Source organism: Nicotiana sylvestris, chromosome 6, assembly GCF_000393655.2.
Source record: "Nicotiana sylvestris chromosome 6, ASM39365v2, whole genome shotgun sequence".
NCBI classification, from domain to species: Eukaryota; Viridiplantae; Streptophyta; class Magnoliopsida; order Solanales; family Solanaceae; genus Nicotiana; species Nicotiana sylvestris.
The window spans coordinates 151,627,577-151,638,214 of NC_091062.1; positions in this window are offsets into that span (position 1 = coordinate 151,627,577).

Sequence of the window (10,638 nt, forward strand, 5' to 3'; positions counted from 1 at the left end):
AGTATGGACGCAACAAGGGGGCAGAAAGACCAGGAAAAGTAATAGCTTACATTGAAAAAAACCTAAGATGGAACAAAAGAATTATTTGATCAATGATCCAGAGTTAGTACGTTATGGATACACTCAAGATTTTGGAGCATTATCCAGGCAGCATATTTGTTGACAATTATACAGCCATAGAAGACTCCGGTATAAGTTAAAAGAAAGAATTAAGCCCAGGGCATAGACAAAGGATTGAATTGTTAGAAGATTGTATCTTGGATATTCCATAACGCCCATGAAAGGCTAAGGTAATAACTGATACCATGATCCACAAATCAAAATATAGCTTAAGCCTACATAAAGGCTGATAAGAAGGAAGAGGAAACTAAAGAATTACATCACTAAAGTAAATCAGGAGCCTGATTATTAGACCTATAAAAATTATAGAATTGTGATGGAGAACATAACAAAATCACTCTTAATATCAGATGTTCAAGAGAAATAACACAACAACCGTAATCTATAATGGCTCTACAAGGAAGCCAGTTAAAAGAAGTACCAGCCTCACAAGAAGTCAGTACGAAGCTCCCACCAGATAATGTATGTACCAGAGGTGCGAGTATTATAATAGAGCTTCAAGTTATGGACGTGAATTACACCTAGGTGGAAGGGAGTTTATGAAGGAGATAAAAGATATGATACGCGATTTTAAGTAAGGTAAAAGTGAATAACGTACGAGATACTCAAATGCAGAAAGTTGTGAATAGTCCATACTTCGGATAGAAGGTTATAAGCATAGGGATCCAATAACCGGGAATGATAGCGGCATCGTCAGCGGCATGTCTTCCAACCTATGGTTCTAAGTACTAAGAGATCTAGTTAAGAGAGTAGAGAAGAGTTGTAGACAATGTGATGTATCGCTTGGCGTTCCAAAATAACATAAGAAAATATATGGTACAAGTAAGTTGAAGGAAAGTTGCGAGTATTATAAATGGATATTTATAGGTCGCAAGCTTAAGTATGGTAGAGCGACAAATTTTTAAGAAAACATGAGTAAGAATGAGGAAAGGCAAGTGAAAAGGTGACGAGAATGGATAAGTCCTCAGGATTAAGTACATGAAAACAAGAGAGATAATGGTTTCTCTAAGTTATTAAAAGTTTAGTATAGCCTGAATGAAGTCAAAGCATTTAGAAAGAATGAAATACTGACCTAGTAATAAAATGAGGGGATAATTGTGACAGATAAAGGATGACGTTTGGGCCTTCGTTTGAATAATGATTTGAAAAAAAGAGAAAATAGAACAAGAGAAGGAAAAAAAATTCGCTGGCTGCACAAAATCAAGATACCCCATAAGGTGAACCACATTGAGACACTATGAAATATAATTATGGAAATCACTTCAAATATTCCTCAATACAATGTAAGCCCTAGCGGTAATGTATTACATAAGAAGTTTCAAGTCTTCAAGTAAAGAATTATAGATCAACATTGAGGCGAATCAATAATGGTCAGAAACAAGTTACAAAGTATGACATTGGATTAGGACATGATTCTTAAGATGAACAGTAATGAAAGGGCATTAAAGGACTGAGATTTATACCTAAAGGTTAGGCAACAAAAGTAACTGGAAATTGGGTAAGCATACCTCAATAAAGGTAGATTGAAGCAAAAATTATGGTATAGTATAACCCATGTAAATGCAGTAAAGTCATGTGAATGGGTAACTAGATCTATGAAATAAGATATGGTCATATTCGCAAGTTCCACAAAGTATCGAACAAATGACTTCAGTATACCTATAGAGGCCCAGAGAGACATCCTATTAAGCCTTGTATATACAAAGTAAGACCTGCAGATTGACTAAGAGATAAAAGGAAAAAGGAAAGATGAATTACATAAGTGCACCAACAAAGACAGGGTCATACAGGCTGCATGACAGGAGGCAACAGAAGTTGCAAGATTAGGAAGATTTCGACCACGGGCCATGATATGAGCAAAAAGACTAAAGGGGGGAATACCCTAGACTTTGGATTTATTCATAGAGCAACTGCTTAAATAGCAAGAACAGTATTAAAGTATTCACAAGAGCTATAAGTTACGAAAATGATAAGAGCATCAGTCAACATTCGAGGACGAATATTCCAAACGGGGGAATGATGTTACGCCCCGCAATATTATGTCAATATTAAGTCCCGCAGTATTATATTACGACGATGTTATGCTCTGCAGTAATATGTTACGATGGTGTTACCCTCTGCAGTAATATATTACGATTGATGTTACGTCCTGCAGTATTAAGTTACGACAGTATTGTACCCAACAGTATTACATTACTGTGATATTACGCTTTATAGTAATAAATTACGACGATGTTGCACCCTGCAGTATTTTACGTTAAATTTGTCGTAAGGTAATTGACATCAGTCCAAGGAAAAGATTATTTGGGGATTATAAGTATTATGCTATTTCACAAGTGATTAGTAAATTCATGAAGGTGAAAGGGGGAGCAAGTCTAAGAAAATGAACTTTGTCAATGTTTGGCATTTTGGGATAAAATACGGACTGAGCTAAAATACTCGACATTTATGGACTAATGTCATACAAGGTACCACATGGCCATGATAGTAAGGTGTACAAAGTTTATTATAAGTGAGTAGAATTTATGTAATTTGAGATAGTTCTTAATTATGTGGATAATTAGTTAATTATTAGATAATGGAATATTATCTAGTTAATTAATAATTAGTGGTGGATTAATTAAAGTATTGGGATAAAGACTAAAGCAAAAAGAGATCATTAATATTGGATGACTCTTGATCTTTATTGAATTAACGTGGCAACTTCTGAAATTATGTTGTCTTAGTCACCAACTTTGGAAAGCTTAGTCATTGATATCTCATTCTTTTAAAAGAATGGATGTAAAGTTGTTTAGCAAAAAAATAACGTACAAGAATCCTTTACAAAGTCTTAAAAAGGAAACATTTATCTTCTTCAACAAACTTTTACATTGTAAGTAAATAATTTCAAAATGGACACTAGCTTCAATCCATCAAGATCTCAACGAGATATAATGAAACCAAAAAAATTCCAACGAGATTTCTTAGAACTTTAGCAACATGAGATTTTGCGATTCTAAAGGAGTACGGTGCAACCTTTTCCAAGAATATCATACGGATTTTTCCCCACTCCAGGTTGTTAAGGCTATCCTTTCTTTCTTTTGGCATGATCTATACGACACAAACGAAATGAACAAATGCACAACTTCCATAAATAACTCTATCCGTAGAAATGCTAGAGATGCGTATATTCTTGTTTTCCCATAACTCTTGTTATTTTATCTTCTGTTCATGGGTCTCAGAATAATATGCAGTTGGAAAAGTTTATCCGGAAGGAATATCGAGATTATTATGTAGTTTTCATGCATTTCACTCATTTATACATGTGCAATGACCAATGACCAGATGGCGTTATATACGCGTATATATGTATATGAGATATGGGAAAAGGTTACGTCATTATATACATACCACCACTTGATCAGCTGGTATATGGTGATGATGTTGGCCACAGTGGCTAAAATATGATTCAAACGGCATTATATACGTGTATATATGTATGTATATATATGTATATGGGATATGGGAAAGGTTATGACGTTATATATGAACCACCACCTAATCAGCTAATATATGATGATGATTTTATCCACAGTGGCTGATATGATATGATGGGATGCCCTCAGAGGCTGATGATGTTATGAAATATGTACCTATGCACGACATGACATTCATATGCATATGTATGATGCTAAAAGTAATTTATGATTTACAAATTTATTTAGACTTACAGGGTGAGTCATATACTCTATATTTCTTCCATGTCTCTTATATACTCATTTATGTGCCTTACATACTCGGTACATTATTCGTACTAACGTCCCTTTTGTTTGGGGACATTGCGTTTCATGCCCGCAGGTCCCGATTGATAGGTCGAGAGCACTCCAAGTAGGCTGTCAGCTCAACGGAAGATGTTGGTGCGCTCCATTTGCTTCAGAGTTGCTCGTTTGGTTAGTATGATTTTGACGTGTATTGTTTGGTATAGCGCGACTCTGTCCCGACCTTTATGACATTTATGTACTCTTAGAGGCTTGTAGACATATGTCATGTATATAAAAGATTGTACGGCCTTGTCGGCCTATGTTTTGAGTTTATAAAGGATTATATTGGCCTATTAGGCCCGTATTTCATGTATATATGATGATGGAATAAGAAAGATACATTACGTTGGTACTTGATAGAGTAAGGTACTGGGTGCCCATCGCGGCCCATCGGTTTGGGTTGTGACAGGGTGATTGCATATGCATCGTGGCAGCTGAAGATTCACTAGAAGTATTACCTTGTTCATGACTTAGAGCTGGCAGCCATTGTTCATATGTTGAAGATTTAGAGGCACTTTCTTTACGGCGTGTCCTGTGAGGTATTCATAGATAATCGGAGTTTGCAGTATTTGTTCAAATAAAAGGAGCTCAATTTTAGATACAGAAGGTGGTTGGAGCTACTAAAAGACTATGATATCATCATCTTGTATCATCTTGGGAAGGCAAATATGGTTGTCGATGCCTTGAGTAGGAACTCAGTGAGTATGGGCAACCTTGCATACATTCCGATCGGTAAGAGACCACTGGCATTTGATGTTCAGGCCTTAGCCAATTAGTTCAGGTGGTTGGGTGTTTCTAAGCCTAGTCATGTTGTAGCTTTTATGGTCATTCAGTATTCATTGTTTGAGCGCATCAGGGAGCGGCAGTATGATGACCTTCGTTTGCTCATCCTTAGGGACACAGTGCGGCATAGTGATGCCAAGTAGGTTACGATTGGAGATCATGAAGTTTTGAGGATGCAGGGTCATGTTTGTGTGCCCAATGTGGATGGACTGCGTGTGTTGATTCTAGAGAAGGCCCATAGTTCCTAGTATTCTATTCATCCGAGGTGCCGCCAAGATGTACCAGGACTTGTGGTAGAAATATTTGTGGAAGAGAATGAAGAATAACATAGTTGCATATGCAGCTCGGTGTTTAAATTGTCAGCAGGTAAAGTAGGAGCATCAGAGACATGGTGGTTTGCTTTAGAAGATAGATATTCTTGAGTGAAAGTGGGAGTGTATCACTATTGATTTCATTATTGGACTCCCACGAACTCAGAGGAAGTTTGATACAGTTTGGGTCATTGTGGATAGTCTAACCAAGTCAGCGCATTTCATTACTGGGGCAGTTACCTATACTTTAGAATGGTTGGCAGAGATTTAAATTCGTGAGATCGTTTGTCTTTAGGGGGTGACCGTGTCTATCATTTATGATCAAGGTACGTAGTTCACCTCGCATTTCTTGAGAGTAGTGCAACGTGAGTTGGGCACACATGTTGAGCTGAGCACAACATTTCATCCTCAAATGGATAGACAGTCCGAGTGAACTATTCAGATATTGGAAGATATGCTCCGCGCTTGTTTCATTAACTTTGGAGGCTCTTAGGATCAGTTCTTGCCTCTTGCAGAGTTTTCCTACAATAACAACTATCAGTCGAGCATCCAGATGGCTCCCTATGAGGCATTATATCATAGACAATGTCGATCGCCGGTTGGATGGTTAGAGCCTAGGGAGGCTCGGTTATTGGGTATATAATTGGTACATGATGCTTTGGATAAGGTTAAAATCATTCAGGATAGACTTCGCATAGCTCAATCTAGGCAGAAGAGTTATACCAACCGTAAGGTCCGTGATGTTGCCTTTATGGTCGGAGAGAGAGTGTTACTTCACGTGTCACCCATGAAAGATGTAATGAGGTTTGTAAAGAAGGGCAAGTTGAGCCATAGATACATCTGACCTTTTAAGATTCTTCAGAGAGTGGGTGAGGTGTCTTATAGGCTCGCATTTCCACCTAGTTTGTCAGTAGTTCATCCGGTATTCTATGTGTCCATGCTCCGGAAGTATCACGACAATCCATCCCATGTGCTCGATTTTAGCTTTGTCTACTTGGACAAGGATTTGACCTATGAGAAGGAGTTGGTGACTATTCTAGCCCGACAGGTTTGTTAGTTGAGATCGAAGAGTTATCCTTCAGTTCGAGTGTAGTGGAGAGGTCAGCCAGTCGAGGCAGCTACTTAGGAGTCCGAGTAAGCCAGTCGGTCAACATTTTGTAATCGGACCCGAATTCTTGTTTTGACAGTCCCGGTGGGTCCGTATCGTGATTTGGGACTTGGGCATATGCCTGGAATTTAAATCAAAAGTCCCTAGCCCGATATATTGAACTTTGTCGAAATTTTAAAGTTAAAGGCGTAATGAAATTGGAGTGTTTGACCAAAGTTTTACTTTTCGAATAACGGGTCCGTATTTTGGTTACAAAATCCGGTATAGGTCCATTGCCATATTTATGACTTTTCTATGAAATTTGGTGAGAAATGGAGTTGGTTTTACTTGATTCGGACGTCCGGTGGAGAAAATAGAAATTTCAAAATTTTCTTGAGAATTTCATTTGATTAGGTGCTAAATTCGTAGTTCTAGGTGTTATTTTGGCGATTTGATCACGCGAGCAAGTTCATATGATATTTTTAGACTTGTGTGCACTTTTGGTTTAGAGCCCCGAGGGCTCAGGTGAGTTTCGGATAGGCCATAGAGTGAAATTGGACTTAGAACATTTGCTGGTATCTGCTCTGGGAACTGGCCTCTGATCTCACATTTGCGAGATCAGAGTTCACAATTGCGAACATATCAGTCTCGCATTTGCGAGCTACTCATCGCAAATGTGAAGAGTAGCTGGGCCATACAGTTTTTGCATTTGCGAAAGATATTATGCATTTGCGAAGTGAGTCTGGGAAGGCAGTGATCGCAAATGCGATCATAGGGTCGCAATCGCGAACGGTCATGTTCGCATTTGTGAAAGCAACATAGGTGTGAAGGGCTTCGTATTTGCGATGGTTCTATGCGACATCTACAGCTGGGTAAATATGACTTAGACGGGATTTTTTATTTATTCTTAAAATTTTCAAACTCGCGAAACCTAGAGGCGATTTTCCAAAGAACTGTTCTCCCCAAATCATTGGTAAGCTATTCTAAACTAGTTTCTTGCAATCTTTCACAACTTTTCTTTAGATTTCAATCTAAAATCTAGAGTTTTCATGGTGGAATTGGGGGTTTTTTGTAGAAATTATGGATTTGGTAAATTGAGGATTTAGACCTCAAATTGAGGCCGGATGCCAAAACAAATTACATAACCAGGCTCGGGGTGAATGGATAATTAGGTTTTGATCTAAATTTTGGGTTTGGACCAAGTGGACCTAGGTGTTGACTTTGGTTGACTTTTTCAATAAGGACCTAAATTGAACTATTTACAATCATGGGTAGTTCCTAAGGCTTAATTTAAATTGTTTGATTAGTAAATTACTAGATTATATTGGTTTGGAGGCTTATTTGAAAGGCAAAGTGGTGGTTGAGTTTTAAGTTTGGTCTTTGGAGCGAGGTAAGTGTCCTGGTTAATTTTAACTTGAGATATTAGGACTTATTTCTCTATTTGCTTTGTGTTTAGATGTTGGGTGCAACGTATATGTGAGGTAACGAGTACCTATGTGTTGTTGTTGTGTAAAGCATGCGGGTGGGACTTGGTTTTCTTGTAATTATTGCTTTCCTTTGATCATGTTATCCATGTTTAGACTAGTATAATCAAGTTGATCGTTCTTATCATGTTTACGGATCTTTAGGTGATAATTGAGTATTGATTTCAAAGTTGAGATTGGTATTGTGGAACTAAATGATAAAGTAAGACTTGTTCTTGTTATTTTTATCTCCCTATTGTCTTTTATTCATTGTCTTATGGTAAGGGAGAGTGTTAATGCACGAAGAGTGATGTCGTGCCATGTTATGATAGAGTAGAAGCACGAAGGGTGATGATGTGCCATATTGTGAGTGTTAATACACGAAGGGTGATGTCGTGCCATGTTATGAGAGTTAATGAACGAAGGGTGATGCCGCGACGATTCTATTGATTATATGGTGAGGTTGAGAGTAAAAGCACGAAGGGTGATACTGTGCCGATTCTATTGATTATATGGTGAGGTTGAGAGTAAAAGCACGAAAGGTGATGTCGTGCACCTTCCTTTACTGTTCTTACTTGTTATTATTGGTTCAAAGTATATTGGTTGATTATTATTACTGTTGTGATTCTTTATCTTGCGGCCCCTTCAGCATGCCCCCCTCCCGTTATTACTTATCTAGCTTTTACTTGCCATTATTTTGTACATATTTTGTTAAATTACACATGTTTATTATGTGGGTGTCTTGTCATAACCTTGTCACTACATCGTCGAGGTTAGACTTGACACTTACCAGTACATGAGGTCGATTGTACTGATACTACACTGCACTTCTGTGCAGATTTTGGTACTGACTTATGCTGATTGTGAGGTTAGTCGCTTGATTGATCGACCTAAGACCCAAGATAGATCTTCTGGCGTCCGTAGACCCTGGAGTCTCTCCGTAGTCTTAGTGTTTTACTGTTTCTTTCCCTTCACAACAATGTATTTCCTTTCAGACTCGGTTTGTAGCTCGTAAGTTGTGACTCCAGATCCTAAAGGTTTAAAATATTTTGGGTTTATGTTCTTACGCAAAAGTAGTTTTAGTTTCTGTTCATCTTAATTATTCTTATTATTCAAATTGGTTAAATTTGGTGTTAAAAACCCTCTATCGTTGGCTTGCCTAGCAAGTGAAATGTTTGGCGTCATCACGGTCCGGATGATGGAAATTCTGGGTCGTGACAAGTTGGTATCAGAGCACCAGGTTGCTTAGGTCTCACAATTCGCAAGCAGGCTTAGTAGAGTCTAGAGGATCGGTGTGGAGATGTCTGTTCTTATCTTCTAGAGGCTATAAAGTTTAGGAACAAATTTCACTTCTATTCTTCTCATTCGTATGATTTTGTTCTCTCATTGCTAATTAAACTCTTCTACTCTTGTTCTCTCGCATATGGCGAGAACATGTACCGCATCATCAGCCGAGAAGCAGCGGGAGCCTATAATGGTAGCCAAGACTGTTCCAGCAGGACAAGCTCAGGTCCTAGAGGGGTTTATTGCCACCCCAATGCTTCAGGATTCTTTGGTCCGTTTAGTGGGTCTCATGGAGAGTGTGGCATAGGTCGGCACATTCCCTATGGCACCAGCTGTCTCTCAAAATAGGGGAGGAGCACAGACTCTCGCTACTCACACTCCAGAGCAGATGGCTCCCCAGTTCTAGACCCTAGCAGCCCAGCCAGTTGGGGTAGTTTAGCCGGGTGTTGCGGCATAGACCGGTGATGGATCAGTTATGTATGCTAAGGCTTTATGGAGATTGGATAGGTTTACTAAGCTTTTCATAGTTCACTTCAGTGGTGCATCTTTAGAGGACCCCCATGACTATCTTGACAACTGTCATGAGGTGTTACAGAACATGGGCATAGTGGAGACCCATGGGGTCGATTTTGTTGTATTTTAGTTGTTAGTTTCTGCCAAGAAATGGTGGAGGGATTATGTGTTGACCAGGCCAACTGGGTCGCCTGCTCTCACTTGGGATCAGTTCTCTCAGCTATTTCTCCAGAAGTTCCTTCCTATCATATTGAGAGAGGACTATCGGAGGTAGTTCGAGCGTCTTCAATAGGGCATTATGTCTATCACTTAGTACGAGACCCAATTTGTGGATTTGGTTCGTCATGCTATTCTTCTGCTTCCTACCTAGAGAGATAGGGTGAGGAGGTTTACTAATGGACTTGCTCAGCCTATCAAGTTGCAGATAGATAGGGAGACTAGGAGTGCAATTTCTTTTCAGACGGTTGCCAATATCGCAAGGCGAGTCGAGATGGTTCTAGCTCGGGAAGGGGGGGGGGGAGGTCAGGGATATGACAATAGGCCTCATCATTCTAGTTGATTCAGTAGTGCCTCATCTGGAAGCAAAGGTACTTTTGGTAGAGGCCATACTCCTAGGCCGTTTCATTCATCACTCCAGGCATCCCACGATGCTTCAGGTGGTCGTGGCCTTTATATGCATTATTCCGACCAACTAGCCTATAGTGCACCACCACCTTCTATTAGTACACCTCCGCTATAGAGTTTTCAGGGTGGTTACTCAGGCCGACAAGCTCAGTTTCAGGGTCAGCAGCCACAGTAGCCGAGGTCTTGTTATACTTGTGGTGATCCGAGGCACATTGCTAGATTTTGCCCTCGAGCATCGAGAAATTCTCAGTATCAGGGTTCTCGTACCATGGTTCCAGCACCGGGTGCTTCACTTCCCCCTCAGGCAGCTAAGGGTGGGGGTCAGGAAGCTAGAGGTGGAGGTCAAGCCATTAGAGGTGGAGGTCAGGCCGCTAGAGATGGAGGCCAGCCAGCCAGCCAGGGCCCGTCCTCGAGATATAGTTTAGAGTGGTGGGGCCCAGCCCCGATGCTATGCCTTTCCAGCCAGGCCTGAGGCTGAGTTGACGCGGTTATCACATGTACGGTTTTAGTTTGTAGTAGAGATGCCTCAGTTCTATTTGATCTGATTTTACTTATTCTTATGTGTCATCCTATTTTGCTTCATATTTGGTTGTGCCTCATGATACTTTGAGTGCGCCTGTGTATGTGTCCACCTCTGTGGGAGATGCTATCAT